The 27395-nt window shown below is 29.4% G+C and overlaps 1 long non-coding RNA gene across 1 annotated transcript; it reads left to right on the top strand.

The window, feature by feature from the left end:
* Positions 1-27395, top strand: LOC147807728 (uncharacterized). The gene is made up of 8 exons (XR_015434563.1): positions 1-306; positions 6953-6973; positions 9586-9600; positions 14966-14983; positions 17410-23522; positions 23651-23668; positions 26290-26337; positions 27295-27395. It is a non-coding gene; the product is annotated as an uncharacterized LOC147807728 (long non-coding RNA).

The following is a 27395-nucleotide window of genomic DNA, read 5'->3' as shown; positions in this document are numbered from 1 at the left end:
TTTGTTATACCGAGTTTTTGGAACACGTAGAATTTGTGACGATGTTATCGATGTTATGCGATTGTTATCGAAATTCTAGGAAATCGATTCAATTTATTTTTCGTATAGTTCTTCTTGCAGCTGCTTTATTACTCATTTTAATAAAGAAATTACTAGATTTTATCGTATCGTTGTATCAATATAAAAGGAAAGAGTCGTACTTATTGAATGCATATTTTCTATCTGCGCAGTTTAGAAAAGCTAAAAATATGACTCTTTATAAAGTACTTGTCTTACTCGTTATACTAGCCATCCTAGTTCAATCACGTAAGTAATTTTTTACTCAAATTTTTCTTCCAGTTATTTGATAATAATGATCATTTAAACGATGTTAAAAGGAATTTAAACGTTGTCCAATGGCAATAACCTTTTAAGAAACCTAATCAATATGCTTAGTGCTCAAAATTAAAAATAAAAAAGTGAAACACATTAATAACTATTGTACAGATTCATAATAAAAGGGGTTATTCTTAAAATGGAAATTAATTACACGGTTAGAAATGTTTTGGAAAAAAGGTTTAATAACAATTTATTATGTTGTTTTTTTACCATCTTCAACTTAAACAATCAACCATAAAAAGGTGGTATTCAAAATTTAATTTTTTTAAAAAAAAGTTTGCCGACAGTTTTTATCTAAAACTGTTAAATAACCAGAATTTCAATTTCACCAGCAGCGCTGTGTCTTATGAAGAGACTTTGGTTTATGCATCTGGAATTTTGAATTGGTTTTACATACTTTAGCTGGGAGAATTAATTTGTCATTCTTACGACAGGTTGAGCAAAGCCTCGAATCCCAGCAATGTCACAACCTTATTTATTTTATTCTTTTTAACATTTAAAAAGTTTCCAGAGTCCTGTACTCCTCAATTGGTAACTCTAATCTAAATGAAGATTTATTAAAAAAATATCAATAAAGTACAAAATACTCTTAAATGAATTAAATATTCCTAAATAAAATTAAAAACTACAAAAATGCTTATTTCGATTTCAACTTCCTGATTCGACTTCAACTTCCTTTCGATTTCAACTGGAATGCCAAAAACAAAAATGATTTCATATATTCAACCATTAATTATGAATTAACTCAGTGAACTTAGCTTCCCACATTCCACATGAAACGAAAAAGTTATTGATTTATTTTATTCCAACTTCCTTATAGGAGACCAAAATTTAAAATTATTTCCTCATTTTATGATCCTTCAAGTATGAATTAACACAAAGAAGTTTTATCCAACCAATGTCTCTAAAATTGGAATCAAGTTATACATCTTTTCCTGTGATTTTAACTATCTTATAGGATTCCAAAATTTGAAATTATTATTTTTCATCATCTATCCACTCATTCATCAAATATGAATTCACACTGACCCTCGTAGTGTCTTCAAAAACTGAAAGAAAAATATATATTTCTTTACATTTTAACTACTTTTTTGGATGCTGAAACTTTAAATTTTTTCAATTATTCATTCATCAAATGTAAATAAGCTCATTGAATCTATAACTTTCTCTAACCTCAAAAAATAAACGAAAATAATTGATTTCTTATTAATTCTAAGTTTCTTATTCGATGCCAAAATTTAAAAATTATACTTAATTTTATTCATCCATCAAGTATGAATTAATACAAAAAATTTTATCTTCTTTTATTGCATCTTGTTTCCAGCAAATATATTTGTTGAAAAGTTTAGCGCTACGAAAAATTTTGCAAAACGTTTTGCAAAACTTGACAAGGGAGGTAGATCGAAAGAAAGAGAGAAAAAATAATTACAGTAAGTTAGCTATTTCATGAAAAAAAGCTAAGAGAAGTTAAAAGAAAAAACTTTTTTTACAGCAAAAATTTTTCTAAAAATGTTTCAAAAGTGAATCTTTTTTTTTTCTTTCTTTTATTTTTTTTTTAAGAAATAATCATTGATCATCAGTTTTTTTTACCATAAAATTCTATTCATAATTAATATTGTACCAACATAAACGAATATATATTACAGCATTATTTCCATCAGCTTTAAATATTTTTAAAGATATTATAAGGTTAATATTTAGACTGTCTGCCTGCCTGTGTGTCCTCCATGGAGTCCAAAGCCATCCAGCTGAAAGATATAATTTTTTTCCAATACAAATAGTTCATAGCACGAGAAGAGTTAATGTTTACAAGACAAAATTCTACGACGAACCGCTTAAGCAGGATGAGCTAAAAGTGAAATGAAAGGATTGTTTAATTGCTAGGTGCTGCTTTAAATTTAAATAGGCGGTTCGATTTCTCAATTATCTTAAAGAAAATGTCAGTGACATTTTCTAGCCTAAAACTAAATTTCCTCAAAATAAGTTTATTGCAAGTACATTAAACTTTAAATATTTCGTGCCCGATTACTGTGACCGATAAATTCATCGAGCAATATTAACAGATTAGCCACGCTTAGGCTACATTACCAAATTAGCATTTCGTAAGGTACCTTGTACCTCATGTGTATTCTGTTTATAGTACTATTTTTAAAGCATGTTTAAATAAAATAAATAATTTAAAATTAATGATAATTAAATTTAAAAAGTTCTTTCGAATTTGAAAGCAAAATTAATAGGAAATTGGTATTAATTTATTTTTGAGAGACCTAAAAATTATTGAGACAAAAGAAGCTTAATTATGTAGATTATCTAATACAAATTGAAGCAAGAGAAATAAGATTTGAACCACAAAGCTACTTACCGTTTTATTACTTATATACTATGTAGAGAAGCCGAAAAAAGTTCAGTAAAATTTAAAAAAATCAAGTTTTATGAAAAAGCAACAAATAAAATATTTAGTGAAAAATAAAAAAAATCAAGCTGATGTAATCTCTGTTAATTTTTCAGACTTTAAATTTATTTTATATGAAACTTTTCTTAGAATTCTTTCTTTATAATTTTTATGGGAAATTCTTTCAACACATTTTAAGATAAATTAATATAAAACGGTCATAATATTTGAAAAATTAACTGATACTACATCAACTCGATTCTTATAAGTTATACTCAAAATACTATATCGAATTTTTTCATCGGAAACCATGGAATAGTTGTTTTTTTAAATATTCAAAATCGTATTATTTCATACTTTTCAGTTTAAATATTCATCAACTCTAAAAAGATTGTTCTTTTTGTCCAATACTTTAATAAATTTGGTATTGATGAGTGAAATTCGATATCAAGTGTTATTTTTATTAGTATTGCATACAACTAAAAAGAAAAGCTTATATAAATATGTTTATTTGCTTAAATATTAGCAGAGTTGTTAGATAGTTTGTGGCGTAACTACTGTGGCGTGGTATTCGTTCATCTAATTCCATCACAGATAAAATTCTGGAAGGGGAGTAATGTGGCGTAACTACCACTATAAATATTAAAGACCAATTCACTAGTATATAAGACATGTTAACTTGATTCTATCACGAGGTACCTTTTGATAGATGAAGGTTGACATAGTCTAAGATTAAGTTCCCCACATTGGTGACCTACGGACGTGATAAGAGATTGTCAATATTGATGGATGAATCCACATTAAACAGTTGATTAGTTTGAAAAAAAAAAAATCCGGTGAAATAAATAAAGTCTCCCGGTTAATAAATAATAATGAGCGAAATGCTAGAAAAAAAAATAGTAATAGCGAAAAGCTATAAAAAAAAATGAAAAAATAGCGAAAAGCTATAAAAAAAAAAAAAATAACGAGCGAAATGCTGGGAAGAAAAAAAAAAAAGTATAATGAGCAAAAATTGAAGTTAATAAATAAACAGCATTAAACAACTAGTGGTAATTGTTCATCGAATTCTATCACAGATAAAATTCTGGAAGGGGAGTAATGTGGCATAACTACCACTATAAATATTAAATACCGAATCACTAGTATATAAGACATGTTAACTCAATTCTATCTTGAGGTACCTTTTGATAGATGAAGGTTGGCATAGTCGATTTATAATTCCCATCAAGTTCGTTAGTTATTGGCACAAGTGCCAGTCGCAACAACAACTTCGCTAACATAATACATTTAGGTACGGTTTGAAAGCTATATGAATGCATAATTAGTCAGCGTTCTTGCGAAAAGAATAATACTGTAGTGAAGATTATCACCAATAATTGATGGATTTAAGTTACCGAAATTACGTTGTCTCTGAATTTTAAATTGGTTGCATTAGGTCAAAAATATGTCTATAAATTAAGTTTCTGAACAGGAGAACGATCGATTGCAGGTTTGTTTGACAAGTGGTGCTTATGATTCATGTGCGTATGGCCAATACGTGAGCGAAATCGAAATACTTCAAGCTTTCGACAAATGTTGTTGGTTTTAATAAGATTTTGTGGCAGGTTTCATACTGTGCAGTTTATCTCGTTTTCATTCTTCCAGATATTATGGCAGCGTAAATACAAATTTCGGTCATTAGCATTTTAAATATCTGAGTGAGAAAGTAGAATTTGCGATATATTGTGAGTTGACTTTTGATAAGAACTCTGACTGAAATAGGTTTATACTAATAAAAGTTTCGATAGATTGTTCTGCAACAAAAATACCGAGTAAACACGAAAGAAAAGTGGAAAAAGTAAAAAAGTGAATATTTTGATGAAACTTTGATCTATTTGCGAAATGTTTAGTGATTAGTTAGATAACACGGTGGATAAAAGGGAATTTGAAGATTTGGATTTTGGTAATTCAGAGGAAATTAAATTGATGTAAGATTTGTAGATAAAGAGTGCGAACAGGAAAACTATAAAGAAATTTCATCTTAAACTTAGCGTGAAGTTGCTGAAAAATAAGTAAAATAATAAATATTACCATAGTAATCTGCTTAAAAGTATAAATTTGTCAAAAAATATTGATCATTTATATTTGTGGGCAAAAAAATTCATAATTGAAAGTCCAGGAACGTCAGCGTATGTGAATCATGGCATTTCTAGATCCGGAAGCCTATCAGGTTCGATATACACACGTGACCTAGTTCACACGTTGCCGATTAAATCTAATTCAAATTATTTCACTATGCATTATCATTTCACTTCTTCTTGACTTGCAAGTTCCCAATTCTAGAAATAAAAGGCATTAATTGCGCAAAATTAAAAATATTCCAATTTCCAAAACTCCATTTAAAAGTTCAGGAAAATGGGTCCAAGCTTAAAAGAAATATGAAAATGTTCGTAAGAACAGAACAGTAAAAACATACTCTAGAAGAGGAAAATAATATTGATTTGTCAGAAACATCTATTAAAGTTGTAAAAACTTATTTTACACATTTAAACTTCCAATTTTCGAAAAATTACCTAGGATTGATAAGGGGATGGATTTGTTAACCCTAAACCAATTTTCATTATTACTTTGCTACCTGCAATTTAGCAGCTAAATATTTTGTAAAAGGTTTATCTTTATATTCTTCAAACACTTGCAGAAATTTCATTGAATTGCATGAGTTTAGTTGGCAGCGTTTTCTTGTGAGAAGCAAAGTGAATATAGTTGCCTAAATTTATCTTTAAATACAAAACTAGCTCTTTCGTTCAAAAAGTACATGTTGTATAATGTTGAAAAAAGCATTTTGGATAGAATAAATACTATTTTTGGACGTATTTTGGGTCTTGTCGGATAAAACCAAATATATATTGAAATATTAGAGCATTAGCAAAACGATTAGTTTTGTTTTTCTGATTCAAATATTTGTCATGACTATCTAATCTATCTATCCAATTATATATATGTATGCACTACTGGTCATTATAAATTGTTGCTACACCAGGAAGGTTGACACACCACGAACATAAAATTTGCAGGACGGAGAAAGCACTCTGTGATAGTGTTGTTCTTGGGTAAAAAAGTTTTTTTGTGCCTCATGTAAGAAAGAGAAATGTCTATCAGCACGTGTCAGTGTTAGATCGAGGTCAAATTGTGGCCTACCAGGATTGCAGCTTATCATACCGAAGTATTGCGGGTCGAGATCCCATGACTGTTACCAGAATACGCAATCGACAGGTTCATGACAGTCATATGGTCTAAGGGGTAGTACAGCTACTTCACGAATCCTGAGTCAACTAATGGGGTCATTTACAAGACAACGAGTGTTCGCACTAACAGTTAGACGACGTTTGCAGCTGCGTCGACTGTCAGCACGGTGGCCATGGCATCGGTTACCCTTGACTCCGCATCACAGATAGGAGCGCCTCCAACGGTGCGATCAACGACGAATTTGAAAGCGGGAATGGTATGATGTCATCTTTTTAGACGAGTTGAGGTTCCGTATACAGTTTCATGATGGCCGCGTCTGTGCTTGGCATATCGTGGAGAATTTTCATTGGCAGCTTGCATTCCACATCGTCATACTGGCAAATCACCTGGAGAAATGTTATGGGGTGCCATTGCATACACATCGCAATAAACTCTTGTTCGCATTGCCGGCACTTTGAACAGCAACCGTTACATTTCAGATGTGTTAGGGCCAGTCGCTGTGCCTTATCTTCGAAGCCTCCATAACGCTACGTTTCAGCAGGTCAATCACTGACATCACTGTCTTGACCTTCTTTGACACAGAACTGTTGCCCTTTCCAGTATGTTCTCCTGCTCTCTGACAACCTGAAAACGTCTAGTCATTGGTTGCTGAGCGACTGGCACGCCACCACTCGTCAGTCATTACGATCGATGAATTGTGGCATAATGATGAAGTTCCATAGAATGCTGTATCAATCCATGCTATCCAATCTATGTTCGACTTGATGCCCAGAATTTGCTGCTGTTATTGCTGCCAGGGTAGGCTGTTCTGAGTACTGATTCCTCTAAATCTATACATCCAAATATCCTGAAAATTTAATCACTTGTTCTTCCAGCTACAATGTGTGTGCCCCGTATTTGATAAAATTGTGCTTTTGTTTTGCATCAGTATTTATTTAAACTTTCATTTTTTTGCAGAGTCTGGTGTAGATGCTGAAAGTAAGTAATTATGTTTTTAATTTGGTAGACATTGTTTATAGTAATTTGTCTGGTAGTAGTAAACGAGAATGTACCACACAACTTCTTATATAATGTTGCAAAATCATTGAAATTGACTATCCTACGTCTATAATTTTGAATAATTGAGTATAATTTTGTAAATGAGTTTATCATATTTTAACTGAATTTTAAAAAAACGAAATATGGTAACAAAACTGCGTCTATAAAAAAAATCTGCAGCTTGTGTGAGAAAACCTTTCGACTAAAAGTCTAAGTTGGTCTGCTGCTATGAAAACAGGAAAAGTTTTCCAATTAGAACAATTGTAGAAATGTTGTAACTTTCTTAACCCCAATTAATGCGAAAAATTAGCCTTGCACACATTAACGTTAACATCTTACCTGTTTATGCGGAATTGATTGAGATTTAACTGGAATTGAAAAGACGAACTGTTAAATAAGACTTTTGTGTACAAAAATTTGAATCGCATACTTGCATTTATTTACTCATCTCATTTTGAAATACAGGTAAGTAAGGTTTTGTTCCCTTGTTTTTTTCTCTCTCTAAATCGAATGAAAACAAATACAAGTAAAAGAATTACAATTACAGCAGTTGCAGTTTTTTTTTCATGAAATGCACTATATTTTAAATTGTATTATGAAGAAATTCTTTTTAATTTCTAAGCTATTCTATTGAGAGGAATTTTATCTCATTCCTTTTATCTCATCATGAAAAATTACTTTGTAAAATGTACTTTGCATGCTTCGATAGCCATGTAAATAGTAAAGTGATTCGTACTTTTAAACAATTAAATCAACTGAATCTTGTAGCGTCTCATTTAATTCTGTGCCAAAAAAAAGTCATGGGAAACTAGCTTGTTAGGAAGGAACACCATTTTTAATATTTCTGTTTCTGAACTAAGATCTATTTCACTAAAGGAATCCATTCAACCGAAACTTTTTTTTTCACATCCGCGATTAGAAAAATGCAAGTTACGTCAAGTATGGGATAACTAATCAGGTTTTAATCACCCGCGTGAAGTGGATTACGGGTATCTAGTTTAACGGTATCCAAAAATTGGTTCAGCTTTATAATAAACCCAAGCCTTAACCCTTTAGCGACGTCTGTTACAAATGCGATCCAGCATGAAACGTTATCTATCAGGGGGTAAAGATAAAGCTGGTTACTAAACTAATTATTTATCAGTTTTCTTGAGGGCGGGGTTACATTAGTCTGATTTATTTAATTCATAAGAATCACAGTTCAAAAAAATATACAGTTTACTTTTGAAATAATTATATGTGATCAGACTAACGCTGATTTAATTGAAAGCAAAATAAGTCTGGGAATTCAGTAATGTCTGGATTTAAGCTACCGCTTTTATGAATTGGTTAGCCCATACCTGCCAACTTTCACTCTTTCCGAGAATGGATTTTCAGAGTGGTTGTAAAACAATAAACGAAAAACAATCTGACTCAAAAATATATTTATATTTTGATCCCTTTGGAATTCGCTTGCGCAAAGATTATTATGCTTTCATATATGCATTATAATTATTTATAAGTAGTGGTGGTCAAACTCATTTATAGTTATCATTATAATTCAAAAAGTTAATTGGAATAACCTGAATATTGCTACTACTTTAAATTTGAAAATAAAATCTTCCGAAAAATTCGGAAGAGTTGGCAGGTATGGGTTAGCCCCAAGGTGAAAACCTGTATTATTAGTACAACATGCACAACCGCTGCACGGGTAAAAATAAAGAGATTCCAGTGTTCATTAATGCTAGTACCAAGAATTTCAGATTGTTCTCATACTGTGGTAAAGAATATGTAGAATAAAAAAGTGCAATAATTTCAATTTATAGCCAATTTCTTTTCAAACGTTAATAATGGTTTTTTATTTAAGTTCGCATTTAAAACGTTTAATATTAAAAATATAATATTTTTGGATATTTTATTTATTTGTAGATAGTAATACAATAAAAATATTAATTTTCCGTATATCATAACCATTTTAATCCTTATCTTTTATCATTAAAACAAAACGTATAAGTGCTAATTTTTATGACATGTGTCATAACTCTGACTCCTAGAGATTTTGAACTTTTGTTGACCCTGGAATACATAGCTAATGCAACTGGAAGAAAATGAAACGCATAGTTAAATATATCTATTTTGCAAATGAATTAACTGATTTTTTGGCTTTATCGCAATGTGAGGTAGACCTGCAGAGTTCCTAAAGGGATGAATAGGTGCCTCAACTATAAAGATAGTGATACTTATCGTTAAAAACCATCAGTAGTGTAGTATTAAATCAAACAGTGGCAATTTATCTTAAAAACATCAATGTACGGGCAGTATAAACAGGGAAGTTGATACAACTATTAAAGGATTAAGTATTTATTTAACAAATATTTTACACATTGGGTTAATAATGAATTTTAATTTGTCATTGGCGAGCCAAATATAGCTAAAAATAAACTGAGCAATATAGTTTTGCAACAGCAGTCAAAGGTTTTGATCTGTAGTACAATTTTAAAAATATTGAATTATTAAAACTAATTCTGTTTTTGTATTTTTGCTTTTATCATTCATAATCAATAATTTTTCAGTTTCTGATGAGCGGAGTAAGTAGTAGCAATTTCTTAATTACCATGTTTTGCAAATTTGTTTTGAATATTGTTGTCTTTCTTAACATTTTGTTAGGAGTAACTTTGAAAAAAAGATACAAAAGAAGATTAAAGAAAGGATACAAAAGAAATCCCGGGTAATTTCGCAGGGTCGGCAAACTTTTCATTGAAAAAAGGAAAACTCTAGAAATAATATCAAAGTCATTTTTTAATTTTTGAAACTTAAACTCTCCATGACGACTCTTTATCAAGAGTTATCATCGCTCCGCAAACTGGGCCACGGCAGCTCAAGCGTTCAGTTATGACGAAAAATTCGAGTTATGAAAATTTAGCCATGGAGGAAGATCTTATTGATATCATATTTAAATACAGCATTGATTTGAACTATCGTGGCTTTATAAAAATGTCTGGCAATTCAACTTACCGAAAAATTATTCTAAAGACTGATAATAATTGATTAAGCATCAATTTGACTATAAAGTTGATTCATAATTTCATTTATACGATGTTCAAAACCATAAAATAATTGCTGGAAAGAAAAAGCAAGCATTGAAAAAAATTAAAATTATTTGAAAATATATCTTATCTTAGTTTGAAGCAGGTGGCTGGGTGGTTTGCAGTCGGCCTTCTGAGCCCAAGTCTGCGGGTTCAATCCCCTGTCCAGACACCGGATTTTCGGGATGCAGAAAATCCTCAGCGGCCATGTCGTATGATTATGCGGCATGTAAAAGATCCCTGGAGTGCCTTATTGGCTCCTGGCATTTCCGGCAAAATTAAATTCCTTGTGCACTTTAGCATCCAAATAGAGTCTCGGTGCTGCCATCTAGTGTGGCAGAAACTAGACGTCCAAATTAACATGACCAACGGTATCTCACCCCTTGTGGTGGTCCTGAAAGAGTGGATACCACCTCTGGAGAACGCACTAGGTCTGCTCATCGGCAAGACCGATTGTGCAGCTCATTGGAAATAAAAAAAAGTTTTAAGCAAAAATACATGGCAAACTTTAAATTTGAACTTACGGTATTCATGTCTTTATGATTAGGGGGATAAACAGAGCTTAGGTGCCCCTGCCTGTGATGCAGTGTCAAAGGTAGCCAAAAGTCACTGGCCGCCGTACTGGCAGTCCATGCTGCTACAAACGTCGTCGAACTGTTCATGCAGACGCGCGAGTGATATATGTGTGTGTATATTTACAGTTATTTTTAGCACTGAGCATTTTACATTAAAAAATAGATGGTTAACTTCCCTTAAAAAGATGGAAAGAGAGAAGAATAATTTTTTTTCTGAAATTAGAAATTTCTTCGAAATTTGTTTCGTAATTGTGTTAAGCTTTATTTACTGTACATAAGCTGCAAGTGCATAGAACACATAAAATAAAATTAAAAAATAAAAGAAAACAATGCAAGAAAAAGTAAAAGAAAGAAAAAGTATAAGAAAAAAGAAGAATTTGTATTAAAGAGGAAGTATTAAAAATAAAATTTTCAGAAAACTAAAATAAAATTGCTTGGCAAAATTTAGAAAAATTTTCAACGAAACTATTCATTCTTGTGATCAGCTCACATGATTACATCTGAAAAAATATTTCTATCTAATACTGTATTAAAAGAAACAAAGCAATATATATATCAATTTAATACCACCAGTACAATAGTAATGAAGATCATTAAAAAGGGGGACTGATTCTCTAGCATAATTTAATCAAGTGAAATTATAATATGAATTCAAGCAAAAGCCAAAATAAAACAAAATATGGACCATATAAAGGAAGAAGAGCGAAAGATGTTACGTACTTACGAATAACTTACAAAAATGATTAAAAATTATTTTCGTATTAAAGTTATCATATTACAAAATAAGAAATTAGGAAGCTGCGGATTCAAAAACTGGTGGTAGTCGGATATATTTTAAAGACGCGTTCACTCTGAAGCCAAGAACAACATTTGATTTGTGTCTTACATTCAATTGGTCTCAAAACTGGAGTTGCGTAAAATAATATATTATACTGAATAATATTTCAATTTCAGATAAAAACGTTTTTATATAAATTATAACATTTATTATATAATATTTATGTTTTAATTGTATATTAGAGAAACCTGTAGATTACGAATGAAATTTTAAATTGTTTAATAGTACAGATATAATGTTAATTTTTGGTTGCAACAAGATTTGCCCGAATTAGATTTCCATATGGAAAAATATTAGTTTAGATAATTTAAAGTTTTTAAATAACTAAAAGTTTTAGATAACTAAAAATATAAGTAACCCCCATTAATTTCCAATTATTGCAATTACCTCAATGATTTGATATGGAATTTAATTAAGTTTGTTGAATAAATGTTGCTGTTAACCAAACTTTGAAAAGTGTTTTTTCGATAAAACAATATTGCTACGAATTCTTTTAATTTTATTTATGTGACTAAAATAGTAAATAAATACGCATTTTTTTAAACATTAGGAATCCACGCTATTAGATTAACGTAAAATCATATTTTTATCGTAGACATCAACAATACGGATATTTGTATCTTTTTAATGCATAAATTCAAGAATTAAATTATTTCAAAATTAAATTAAATTATTTTAAGTCATATTTTTGAAACCTTTCAAAGCAATTCAAAAAAAAAAAAAATTACACCTACTTATAAAACCCGTTTACCCAAAGATAATTTCATGCAAAAAATAGTTTTTAATAATTATTTACTATTTTTTATGATTTTTTTTATTATTTAATTTAATTGCGGATTGAAAACTTTTGAATTATGAGGTGTAAGCTTTTTATGCAATATTGATATAAGTATTTTTCTATTGCAAAATCTGAAGTTTCAAAAGTTTTTATTTGGCAGACACCGAGAAAAATTAAAATTAATCATTTTTAAAAAAATAATTTCGTAATATATATATATATATATATATATATATATATATATATACTAGCTGACCCGGCAAACGTTGTTTTGCCATATGAATTATTTCTAGAGTATGAATATACATCTTATTTATAGTAAGTGTGTGCGCATGTGGTATATGAGTGGAAGAGGCATGGAGCGCTGTGAACGGTGGCAAAATGTGAAAATAACAGCACACCAAATAATAGTTTTTTTTAATTTATTGTAACTTTTATTTATAAATTATATATACAACGAATTCTGAAAGTATTAGTCAACAATATTAATCTCTTAGTGCAATGGAGTGTACAATATTTTTTGTCTTTCCATCTTAAGCTAACACAAATAAATTGGATGGTTTGCCCACTCGAGAGCATGCCACGTATGAATTATTGCACGTATGAATGCTTATTATCCACGTATGAATGCTAAGATTTGAGCACACCGTGTGAAAAACATGGTGTGCTCAAATCTAAGACAAAAACAGATATTGTTTGGCCTTGTTATTGCAAATGCCAATCTAATGAAAGTGTTTGTCCGAAATCACCTGAAAGGAGTAACAGAGTGCCGCCAAATAATTTGTCATTGTTTTTTATATCTTTCAATGTTCTGTTCAACGCTTAAAGCGAATGTTTGTGTGCCATAGTGCATTCATCCCAGGTGATAATTTTACAGTGTTTCAACACTGTGGCCATAGACGATTGCTTTTTTTATGTTGCACACTGCATCTGGGTTGTTTTGAATATTTAGCGGCAGCTTAAATACTGAATGAGCTGTTCTGCCTGCATCCAATAAAGTTGCTGCAATGCCAGATGATGCAACGGCCAACGTGAGGCCATTCTTTGATCGCATTTCAGCGAGAATTAACGAAATAATAAATGTTTTGCCAGTTCCACCTAGTGAACCCAAAAAAAAATTCACCTTGTTCTGCCAAAACTGCGAGCATAATGCCGTCATAAATGTTCCTTTGTTCCTCATTCATTAGTGGAGCATTGCGAGTAACAATCGCTGCCATTTCTATCGTATTGTATTGAAGTTCACGATTCATGTCAGTAGCATAATGCGGTCATAAATGTTCCTTTGTTCCTCATTCATTAGTGGAGCATTGCGAGTAACAATCGCTGCCATTTCTATCGTATTGTATTGAAGTTCACGATTCATGTCAGTGGTAAATAAATCAGATGAACTTCGATTTGGCGAAGGCATACCGAAATGACTGAGTTGCAAGTTCGCAATAATAATGTAAAGATCCTCAATAGCAATCAGTGCTTCATTGCACATAGCATCGCTGAATGCTATCGTTAGATCGTTGCAACGTGTGCGATGTTGATACCGTATGTCATCAGTCATCGAATCTTTGTGATTATCCCACAATGTTCCTGTACGGGCCGGGAAACATGTAGTTAATACTATAGCAAATAGTAGAAGAATTTGCTTTGCAGTACAGTTCAGTGCTGCTTCAGCAAGCATACATTTCCACGGGTTGTCGTCTTCCATCAAGCCGAGTGCAAGGCATGCATCTTTATACTTTGGATGCTGATGTCCATCGACTTTACGTATATCTTGAAATGACAATGAGCCGGTGACATTAGTCAACAACAGTCGAAAATAAAAGCACTCAGTCTGCCTTGGATTGACTGTAAATACTCTCCCCTATGTTGTTTGATTTGAATAAACCGGGACATGCATCAACGTGCGTGCCTTGCTTGCAGGGTGTCCATTTTTTCGTTTGAGCCCATGTGAAATAGTGTGGTACTTCTGAGTAGAGTAATGTCCGTGCAAAGGCACCAAAAGCATTCGCACGATTACACAATTCAAAAAAATTCGATTAGTGTAGTTTTTGGTGGATTTATAGCTCGGTCAATCGCAGTCTCGTTCGTGAAATATACGCTCTGACCGTTTTTAAGATGGACGGCTAAATGACTAACGGTTGGATCATGAATTGGGAATCCAAAGTTACGCCAAACAGCTTCATTGGAGCTGATGTACCGGCCAATTTGGTACAGCGTTATTTCGTCGTTGTTATTCACTGGAAGAGCAGTCACATTGGTATTTTCAACTCGAAATACTGCCATATCACTGCCTTCATTCACATACTTGCAAATATGTTTGATGCTCTTCTTTTAAGGGCGAGCATAAGTATTAAAGTTTAATGTGACTTGTTGCAACGTGCGTGAATATTACTTTTGATTTATCATGTCTCTATGTCTCTTTTGGATCCGAATACGATTAAATAAAGATATATTTAAAATATACGTTAAATTTGTCCAAAAAATGAAAAAAAAATTAGTTATAAACCTATTCTCAGACCTACTGAATATACGTATAAAAGTTCGCCAAAATCAGTCCAGCCGTTTAGGAGGAGTTTAACCACTAAAACTGTGACAAGAGATTTTTATATATATAGATATCACAAAAATAAATTATTTTTGATTTTTTACATCAATATTCATTTAGGTCTCAATTATTTGCAGAGACTAATGCAGCTGTAGGTAAGTAATTGTTTTTTTAATTGGGTAGATTTTGTTCACAGTGATATGTCTCATAGTAATAAATGAGAATGTATAACAAAGATAACAAAGTTACGTCTTTAAAAAATCTGCAGCTTATCTGAGAAAACCTTTCGACTGGAAGTCTAAGTTGGTCTGATGCTATGGAAATAGGTGTAAAACTATTTACAATTAGAACAATTGAAGAAAAGCCTTAACTTTCTAAATCCAAATTTATGCGAAACATTAACCTTTCACCGAATAACATTAACCTCTTGCCTATTTATACGAAATTGGTGGAGATATAACTGGAAATGATAACATGAACAGTTAAATAAGACTTTTGAGAACAAAAATTGCAATCGTATAATTTATTTACTCATCTCATGTTGAAATCAGCATAAAAAATGCACCTTGCATACTTCTATAGCAATGTAAAAAGTAAAGTGATTTTAAAATTTTCTCTGTTCCAATAAATGAATCTTGTAAGGTATCATTCAATTTAGGGAATTGAAAGGATTTCAATTCTTCCCGTCAAATGTGAGAAACGCATAGTGAGTAGAAGAGTTTCAGATATAATTTAGAATGACATAACAAAGCTTGCTGACCAAAAAAATCATTTAGTGAAGAAACACTATTTTAAATGCTTCATTTACTGAACTAAGATCTATTTCACTGAAACCGCAAGGAATTGTGCTGACGATCAAGTTGGGGCAACGAGTTTAAAAAAGGAAGAATTGTCGTTGCAACTAATTGTGATAGCGACAAATTATGATCACTATAAATTGTCGCGGCGACGAGTTGTGATGACACTGAATAGTCGCTGCCACAAATCATTCTCACTACGGCTTGAGCCACGACAAATTGTGCACAAAGAATTGACACAGAACCATTCCCGATAACTTAAGTGCTGAACTAACTGTCCTATATTTTAGTATTTTAAAATGTAAAAGTTACTCAAAAATTAAAATAATCCCTTTTAAAATAAAATAAAGTGAAAGATTAAGTTTTATTTAATTTAAGTGAAAGTGAGCGGTTTTCAAACATTCCATTTAACCGAAACTTTTCTTTTAAAATCCGAAATTACATAAATATAAGTTACGTCAGGGATGGGTTAGCTAATCAAGTTTGAATCACCTGCGTAAAGTCGATTGCAGGTATTTAATTTAACCGTATCCAAAAATCGATTCATCTTGAGAATAAACCGAAAACTTAACCCTTTCATGACGTCTGTCACAAAAGCGTGCCAGCATGAAATGTTATCATTCAGGGATAAAAAATAAAGCTGATCACATAATTAATTCATTAACAGTTTCTTTGATGGCGGGATTACAATAGTTTGATTCATAATTCATGACAAACACAGTTCAAAATAAAAATTATATTGCTGACTTTTGAAATGATATTAATCGTATAAGTGATCAGAATGTTATTTATTAAATTAAGAGCAAAATAAATCTGTCAAATCAGCAATGATAGCATTTAAGCTACCGCTTTTATGAGTTAATCAGCCCAAGGTGCAAATGCTGTATTATTAGCACAAAATGCACAACAAAATGATTAGTACACAAATATACCTATGCTGCATGTCCAAATATAAATTCTAGCGTTCATCGACGCTAGGACTAAATTTCTCGGATAGTTCTCATGTTGTGGTTAAGAGAATGTAGAATAAAAAAAGTGCAATAATTTCAGATTCGAGCCAATTCCTTTTCAAAAGTTAAAATCAGTTTCTTCTATAAGTTCGAATTAGAAACGTTATTTATTAAATATAAATTCTTGGATTTTTTATTTATTTGTAGATAGTATTATATGGAAAATTATTAATTGTCCTTATATCAGTAACATTTTATAAGACAAAACTTATTAGTGCTAATTTTTACAAAATGTGTAATAACGTTGGCTTCTAGAGATTTTGAACTTTTGTTGACCCCAGAATATATAGCTAAACAACTTGAAGAGAATAAAGCGCATAGTTAAATATATACAATTTGCATAGGAATGAATTGGATTTTAGGCATTATTGCAATGTGTATATCTACTTGCGGAGTTCCTAAAGAAATGAATAGATACTCAACCGTAGAGATTGGGATACTTAACCCTAAAAATAATCAGTAATATAGTTTAAACCAGGTAGTGACAATTGACTTTAAAATCATCAAAGTATGGGCAGTATAAACGGGGCAGTTGTATTAAAACAACAAATAGATAATTAAGTATTTATGTAACAAGTATTTCGCATATTGGGTCCATAACGACTTTTAATTCGTCATTAGCAAGCCAAATACAGCTAAAGATTAATTGAGCACTAACGTTTTGTAAATACGTTTAAATATTTTGATCTGAAGTTATATTTAAAAATTATTAACTTAATAACTAACTTTGCTTTTGTATTTTACTTTTATCTTTCACAACTAATAACATTTCAGACGCTTGCAAGAAGTGTAAGTACTAGCAATTTCCTAATAATATGGTTTTGCAAATTTGGTTTGAATATTGCTTTTCTTTTAATAATTTGTCAAAGTGTAACTTTGAAAAAATATTTAGAAAAAGAATTATTTAAAGAAAGGATACAAAAGGAGTTTCTAGTAGTTTCGCAGGATTGGCAAATTATTCAGAGAAAAAAAAAATTCAACCAACAGCAAGAATATTTAAAATCATTTTTCTCTTTCAGATATTTAAACTGTTCATGACTACTCCGTATAAGGAGTTATAATCACTCTGCAAACTGCTTAGTTATGAAGAAAGTTAAGTTATTCTCAAGTTATGAAAATTTAGACATGAAGAAACACTTACTTATTAATATCATATTTAAATACAGAAACAATTTGAGCTATTTTGGCTTTATAAAACTGTCTGATTTATAAAATTTAATTTGCCGAGAAATTATATCTACGGACAGATAATAATCAGGTATAGTAATTTTTTTAAATTCATAATCTGCTGATGGAATATGACTGCCTATATTTTTATTTGCATGCAAAGTTAACTCTTTAGTGATAAAATGCACAATATTTCATAAAATAAACATTAGATATATGAAATGAAAATTCAAAGAAGGTACTCGAAGATATAAAAAGATTCCTTTCTAACATCGTATTAAATGAAACAAAGCAAAATATTTCAATTTTATAGCACTAGTCCAAAATTATGAAGATCATCTAAAAGTGAGAATGATTCGTTCACATTATTTAATCAAGTAACATTATCACTAAAATTCGAGTGAAAATCAAAAAAAAGGACAAAAACACAACATGGAACTTAAATAGTTAGAACAGAGAAAGATGTTATGAACTTAATGAATAACTTACAAAAATAATTAAAAACTATTTTAGTAATAAAGTTATCATATTACAAATTAAGAAACTAGGAAGCGGTGGAGATTCACCAATAGGAGGTAGACGGATAAATTTTACAGACACGTTCATACTGAAATCAAGAACAGAAATTGATTTGTCTCTTACATTCAATTCGCCTAAAATTTGCGTATTGAAATATATTATACTAAATAATTCGAAATTATTTTTCACTAAATAATGCTTCAAATTTATATACATTTTTAAAGAAATTATAATGTTTATTATATAATATTACTGTTTTAATCGTATGTTGGAAAAGCTTGTAAATTAGGTATAAAATTTAAAATTGTTTATTAAGTACAGACAGAATTTTAATTTTCGGTTGCAACAAGATTTGGCAGAATTGGTTTTCCACATGGAAAAATATTAATTTAGATAAATAAAGATTTTCAGATCACTAAAGTTTTAGATAACAGAAAATGTAAATAACCGCCATTAATTTCAATATGAAATTACCTCAATGATTTCATAAGGATTTTAATTAAGTTTGCTGAATAAATGTCGTTGTTAAGCAAATTTTGAAAAAGTGTGCTTCTTCTTTTTTCGATAAAACTTTATTTGCTACAAATTCTTTTGTTTCTATTCATTTCATTGAAATAGTAATAATAAATTGTAGCATTTTTTTGAAAAATTAGAATTCTATTCCATAAGATCAACATAAAATCATTTTTTGTTATCGTAGATAATAACAATGCAGAATTTTTTTTTCCTTTTTAAAGCTTAAAGTCAGGAGATTAAAATTAATATTATCATCATGATAATTGTGCAATATTTATTCTTCGCTGTAAATATTATTTTAAAAAATTATAGGATAAATTTAGAATAGATGTCTATAGCACAACCTGCCATCCTTTACGCATTTCGCGTAGAATTTTATTTCTATCATTAAAGTGGTAGTAAAATGTATGTTTTATATATATTTCTGGCATTTATAAACTTAGTTTATAATTTTTTTTTTGACCACCACTATTTTATAGAAACATTAAGTAAATATATATTGACATGTAAAACTATCCTGATTGTCAGCATGAGCTTTTTCTAAATATAAAAAATGTATCTGCCTAAAATTATAATTTCAATTTCATTTTACTACCACAGGGGAAAATCATGCTCGAAAGAATTAAAAAATGGCAGGTATGCTATAGTATATTGAAGTGGAAATAAAAGTACTAAGAATTGAAATTCAAGAACTGTTTAAGCATATTTTAAATTATCATACATGCAATCAACAAATTTTGGGCAAACAACTGCGAAATATTGAGCATAAAATATGAAAAAAAATGCATGAAATAAGAAATACTTGCAAGAGGCCTTCTCTCCTTAATTTCGAGGTGAATTGGTCATCCAATCGAAAGTTGAAGTAATGTAAATAAAGCATTACATATAGTTAACCATGTATAACTTGAAATATGCTGCAAATTAAGAGTTCTATCTGAGAAATAAAGTAAAAAGAACATTCTAAACAAATTTTATGCATTTATTTCATCCATCACTTTAAAAAAATGAACCTTTATAGGAATTTTTAATTTTGGTTTTCGATCCCTTATACGTTTATACTCAATAATAATTGGAAAAGATTTGTTCAAATTTTGTGGTCATCTCTCTTAAAATTGAAGATGTGATAGCCACCATATTTGGGTGATTCTCACGAAACATGACAATTCACTGTCCCTAGCTCCAAGATCTAATACAATAGTACTGAAAGAACTTTTTTTTTTAAAAAAATTAATAAATAGCATTGCTGTTAGCATTTTAAAGTGACTTTGCACTAGCATTGACTGTTTTGTATACTTAAAAAATTTAATTGAATATCAAAATGTCATTTTCCTGGCATGTCCCAAACAATATTTCCAATAATAACTAGCTTCAAAACTTCCCATACATTTTTCAAAATCTAATTTTTTTAACTTATCCTATGTAAGCATTTCTAGAATATACGCAGAGGGTATTGTTTACTAAAATTTCGTTTAAAATATTTTTTTCTGTCTATAATTAGTTTGTCCCATGAAAATCTGTCATTTTCCTGGCTACTTTTATTTAGTGATTTATAACCAAAATAGATATCACAAGGAATCAATACCTTATGTTAATAGATTGATTAGATACCCTCCAATCTGAACATGTCCTGTTGCATGAATAAAGAACCAAGTTTCTGGCTCAAAATCTATTTCAAATTTTTTTTCAAGGGAAGTAGGTTTTCATGCTGTCATTTTCCTGGCTTCTTGAAATCATTAATAACAAAAACTACATAGATTTATCTGCGTTATTTCAAGAAATACTGTTGTTTTCTTCACAATATAAACTTTTTCGGCCAAAATATTAAATTAAAGTAAAGTTATATGCTATAAAATGACGAATTTGTCATTATCCTGGCTTATGAATGCCTGGTCATTGAAGTGTTACCAGAAATTCTTTTTAACTGCTAATACTGTAACGAGGGAAAGCAAATATTAACCTAATGCCAAGTTTATGTATGATTGTATTATGCTTGGATGTAATCAAAGTTATTTATTTACATAATTATTGATTATTATGCAAAATTTTATTCTTTTCATATCTGCAACAAACAATTTTTTAGTTCTTTCTACAGTGGATAAAAAGAATTAATCTAAGCAATTTATGGACCATCTAACATAAAGGCTTAAGTTGAGTTACTTACTATTAACTTAAAATGACTGTTTTTTTAAACTTCTAAAGTAATATGTCATTTTCCTGGCATTCAAGATTTGGTGAATTTCAATTTTACTTTTTTTCTCGAGCAAATGTCAATAAACTACTCTAGTGTCTATAAGATATTAATAAGTGTAGCTAAAGAAGCATAGAAAAAAATTTAGATTATTTTGAAGACTTTTAATTTGAAGAAATTTTTTGGTCCGAATTGTCATGTTTCGTGAGAATAACCCATTTATAATCCGCTATTATATTCCTTTGCTCTTACTCATGAGTAAAGTTTGGACTATAGATGTGCCCTTAGAATCCAGCTAGTTAAAAACAAAAATAAACAACGTATTAAAAAACAAAAAAATATCTTATTCACATAGAAAATATTATACACCTGAATTAAAAAAAAATTTATATTTTACACATTTTTATTGACAAAACAAACAATACTTTGTCCAAATTGATAAACGTTTTAAACTGCTCCCTTCTAAATCACATCAGTTGTAACAGATAAAAAAGAAATATCGGGAATAATTAAATTAGCCATATCACCTCTACTGCCATATTGCCTAGACTTGCATTATATCTATACTCTATTAAATTAAAAATAATTAAACTTTCAATAAATCCGACACTCAGTGATGATATTCATTGAAATCTGATACTCAACCAATTTGATATTCATTGTGAAGGAGGGAAACACAACAAGAGATCCTTGTGATATTCAATCTATTTAAATAAAAAATAACTTTTCTCAGTAAGGATTATTATTAAAAAAATAAGATAATTCGAATTTTCCAGTAAGGAATGTTACAAAGTTTGATATATTTATAATCATATTAATAATTAAAAGGAACATATTTCTGTTTAAAAGATGCGACTTTTAGTATGTGATCTTTGTTATCCAAGATCTCTTAAACAGCATTTCACTTTGTAAAACGATCTAATAATTGTTACAAAAAGACTATTTCTTTCATTTATGTCATAAGTATGTTATTAAACCAAATTTAATTGCAGTGATGTCTGGTAAGTAATTATGTTTTTAACTGCATACATGTCGTTTCTAGCAATTCTCGTTTTTAATTTATCTGTAAATATCCTATTCGGTGAAAAATAATTCAATACAATAATGCGAAAAAGGAAACAATATATAAAAACTTAATAAATATATTTTTATTTGAAGTTGCCAATTCATAGAAAATAAATATTTTATGCTGGAATAATTTTGCATGGCCCGAGAAAGAACGTTGGAATGTTTAAAATGTGGACAGTCTTTTGCAAAAATATGTTTTGCAACATGTTTCTTAAATAATGAGAAGAAAAAGTTTGTCGCTTAATTCGAGTTTCACATTGTCCTGTTGTTATTGGTTTTCTGCGGTAACATTGCTCTCAACTATCAGCATTAATAATTTAATTACAAATTAGAGAAATAGAACTTTTTTCCTAACCGTGGTCATTTAGTCTATGGAAACATATCGCTTCGATGCTACATTTAGTCAACCATCTACACGAATTAACTTTTTATTGCATAAAATCCGGAAAAATATCGCTATTTATATAGACATAATTTTTTAAACCATGCAATCATCTTTGAACTATTGTAGTAAATTTTAGGAATGAGCTACTAATGAAGAGTTCTGTATTCAGCTCAACCTGACGGAAGTACTTTTTAGTTATAAAATCTGGGCTAACAACCACTTATTAAATATATCGACCCGCTGCCCTATAGGATTTCCCACTACAATAATACAATAAGGAAATCGGAGAAGAGCAATCAATCATTGTTCAAAAGCCATTAAGAAGTATTAGTTAATCCTCTTTCTGTTATTAGGAAAATTCGTTCCTCTACTTGGGTTATCATATTCTCCATAAAGCACACTCGCATAATTGTAACCATTTTGAAGCTAACCATTGAACTCTAACCATTTTGAAGTATTTTAAAACTTTTTAAAGAAGATTTAAAAACCAATTTAACTAAAATAATTTTTAAAAAGAGCTTTTGCCTTTTGGATGGAAATACAATGATTCATTCGTTTCGTGTAAAGTTTGTTACTTCTGATAGATCATCCGTAAAAAGAGTTTTCACTCTACCACGCTGCGGTTTTGTACGCACCAATGATTTAAATTTAAAATCCTATTTACTCAAACATCCTATTTGCTCAACATGCTTCCATGCTTTGCTTTAACATCCTATTTGCTCAAAACTTCTATATAACTCATAACATAAAAATTAAATACGCATTTTAATTATAGTAATGATAAGGTCTCTATTTCCATTTTCCATTCACAATATTGTTAATTTACAAGAGTTAAATAAATTATACATAAATGTGAGGAAATGCTTTTCTTATTTATTGTAGTGAAATTTGAGTTTTGTAATTTTATTATATTTGAAAAGTAATTTACAGACATTTAAATCAATTATAGATAAAAATGATTAAATGTTTTTCTACTTATTGTAATGTGAGCTAATAATATCATTGTTTTTTTTATTGGCAACATTTCAGATCTCCAAAATCCTGGTAAATTTTATTATAAATTGAGTTTTTCCACAATTTTTTGATTTCTTGAATAAGTATTTTGAATTTGATTGTTGTTTTTGCGTGATTAAATTATGGTGACGTATCTTATTTTTGGTGCAACATTACAGGTAACTATATTCCTTTGGGTAAGTAGAATTATAAATTGAGTTTTAATAAGGATATAAAACAAAATATAATACACAAGTTCTTAGTTGAAATGTTATTTTTTTAAGCGCAAAAAATTATAAATTTACCATTAGTTTACTATCCCAAACTATCTCGGCAAATGAAAAAAAGTTAAATACTAGCTTTTGTATATAGGAGGAAAAGTCTGATCGTTCTCCCAGTCACTAAATTGATATTCCCCTATATATAGTTCCGAATTTCCTTCTTATGTCTTTTAGAGAGACCTTTAACTTCGGAAGAAGACGAAGTGTCTATCTAAAACTGACACGAAAAAATGTATATATACAATGAAAAAAAAAAAACTTATAACTAATCACGTATTAAAAGCAAGAGTGCAGTCAAATATGAACCCGAAAATCTTAAAGAAATTTGTAAACTTTCAGCGAAGATTATTATTGAATTTGAATTTTTTTGAATTTCGACTTTTGAAACTCTTTGAATTTCGTTCCCAAAGGTACAATGAAATAATCAATACTTCAAACCTCGAAGGGATTTTGATGACGAACAATTTGCTGTATACGTTCTCTATAACTTAAAAATTTTTTAAAAAATCAGATCTTCCCTAGAGACAGAAAGAAAAAATACAGATAAGAAAAATATATAATCTTGTCATGAACTCTCACGATTTTATCCAGAAAATTAAATTCGAACATGGTATTAATATAAAATAATCAATCAAAATATATCAATACAATAAAGTAGGGATCATGCAAAGATTAAAAATGTGAAACTGAACAAAAAAAAATTCAAAATTAATTAATCAAGCAAAAAAAACTAAAAAAATACGGTAAAAAACTTTAATTATTATAAATAAAGCCAACAGCGCGTCCAAATGTATGTACCCTAAACACAGTTTTTTATAAATGATTTAAAATATTTCCATAACAATCTCGCCTGGTTAAAAAAAAACGAAATTAAAAGTTTCAATCGAGAATGATGGGAGCAACTTATGACACGTTATTATTGAAGTAGAGAGGCTCATTTGATTTGTTAGTTGTATTAGATTGACTCGTATCTGAATGGACCCGAATCTGAATATGCACAAGGTTATCGTAATATACTGGATAATTTAAAGTTCATAAGTAATAAGATTGAATTTTAATTAGAAAATTTTAATATTGATGCGGTTGAATTTTAAAAAGTTTTATATTGAGAGAAATTATTAACTCTTCGTAAAAAAATATATATTTTTTTAGTTTAAAAAAAATTATTTAGTTAATATTGGCAGAACTTTAGTCACGGATTTGCTAGATAATATTAAATTTAATATAAATAAACTAATTACATGGTATTCTAATGTTTTTAAAAACAGTAATTATATATACCATTTTCAATCAACTGAATATCATAAGAAAAATATGCAGACATGTTTATTGATTTAAAAAACAAATAGACGAACTCTTACAAAATTTAATACAAAATAAAAGAATTTCCAAATAATGTACTTAAATTCTATGTAAAATCGTTAAGTGAAATATTATAATTATGAATATTATAATTAAAAATTTCTCTGTTAACTAAATTTATACTTTCACCTAGTACGAATTTTATTCGAGCAAATCCGTTGGTTTGATATATTTTGCTTAGTTTGGCTATATTAATGCAATATTAGAAAGCACTCTTTCTTTGAAAAGTTTATCATACAGCTCTTAAAAATAATAATGAAAGCTGATGACGAGATTCATTGTTGATATAATTTTTTTAATAATCTAAGTGAATCAGCACAAATTTTGATATTTCAGTTATTCCAACTAATAAAGTTATCTAAATATTCACATCTTATTCCTTATTATTTACATAAATTTCATTTTGAAATTTTGCTTGTGTGCATCTATTTTGCATCTTTTATGACTACTTAATCCCAGAGATGGGGCATGCGGATAGTGGCGCCCATGGTTAGAGGAACAGATGCCGCAAAATTTACAACTTTCGCGAATAATGCCAAGTAGCTGATAAATTAAACTACAACTTTCTGAAAAAAGATGTATTTTAAAGATGTTGAAATATATTTGGTTCGTGAAAAAATAAATTCATCAAAATTTTAATGAGAATATGGGAAATTTTTAAACGTATAAGCTTAACATAATTTCATTCATGCAAAAAAGAATCTTATAAATCATCAAAATATAGTTATTTGAAAAAATCAATAGCAGCGATAGCGATAAATTTCGGATCTAGTAATGATAAAACCCAACAACTGTGAGGTAAAAACTAAATTGATTATAACTAAAACTTTTCATTAAGGTTAAAAGAGGAAGAAAAAAAACAATTAAAATGTAAGCTTTTGGATCATAAAAAGAAATATTCTCTAATGTATAGATGCAAAACAAATAACAAAATAAACAAACACTGAAAACCTTTCTACTAAAAAAATAGCAAATTTTACAGTTTTTTCAAAGTCCATTGCCACTGGACTCATCTTGCATGCTTGTTAATGCTCAGAAAAACATCAAATATGGTAATTCATATAGTCTAGTTGGATAAAAAAAACTTTAAAAGAAATTTAGGAGTAAATAATTATTTTTACAGGAATTTTAAATATTTATTTAAAAAAATTTAAAACATTTTTTTGTCAATTTAGCTGCTTTTGGCAAATGAAGTATTGTAGAATTTTCATCAGATACAAATGGTAAGTTAAATAATTCTCTTACAGAATAAATTATGCTGATTAAGAAAAACGGTTAAATTTGCAATATTCTAGTAAAATAAAAAATTACCCTACACACCTTTTTTCGGCGAATTTTTTTTTTTTGCCTCTCTCACAACATTGGGGGTTTCCATAAGTTTCGAAATTCGGTCCTAATAGTTTGGTTAGGAGAGTGATTAAATGTTTAGACCATTTAATGTTAATTTCTTTTTTGCGCATTTCGCCCTACCTCGAGAATTTTTTTTAGAAAATCATAATTTTTTTTCATCCATTGAAAAAAATTCATTTATCCAAATATAATTCCATTCAAACTAATTTTATTAACAATTAAATATCATATAATTTTTTATCTATTAATAGCTAAAAAAATTTGTGTTTTTTCTTTTTGTTGTCTAAGACAAAAAATACAGTTTTAGAGAATGTTAGTCGAGTTATTTTGTTGAAACTTTATATTTTACACATAAAATTACATTTCTCAAAATTATGTAAAAAATAGCATACATTACAATTGAAAAAAATTAAAAAATTCTGGAGATAAGACAAAATCCATAAAAAGTCAAATTTAACATCTAGCAGCGAAATCCTGTAAGTTAGGAAAACAAATTTCTAAATTGAAATATATCTTGAGTTGTGGGAGTTTTTACTGACTGCAGAAATTGCATTAAAGTTAGAGGCTCGTTTTTCCCTTTTAATAATTCAATAAAGTTCACGTGTACCATTGTTGAATTCAGTTCTTCAATATTGTGCCTCCCATCACACAATATGACTCTCAATGGTTTAACTCAATCGAGCTTGATTATTATTTATTATTTTGGGCCGTTGTATTATTTTTAGTCATAAATTAAAATATCTTTTTTCAACAATGTTATAAAAATAAATCTAATTTGTTTTAAAAAAATTTTTTTTTTCTTCAACTGCTTTATTTTCTACTTTCTATAGGTTGAGGCAACCCCTTACAATGAGCTAGCTTCAACTGCATCTGTATGCCTGTCGATCCTTCTCTTGTGTTATTGCAAATAAAAATTTGTAGTTTGCCTTGA

The sequence above is a fragment of the Parasteatoda tepidariorum genome, chromosome 6, assembly GCF_982258835.1.
Source record: "Parasteatoda tepidariorum strain Cologne lab strain chromosome 6, Ptep-v5.0, whole genome shotgun sequence".
Taxonomy (NCBI): domain Eukaryota; kingdom Metazoa; phylum Arthropoda; class Arachnida; order Araneae; family Theridiidae; genus Parasteatoda; species Parasteatoda tepidariorum.
Note: the sequence above shows the minus strand (reverse complement) of the source record. Positions and strands in the feature narration are given on the sequence as shown.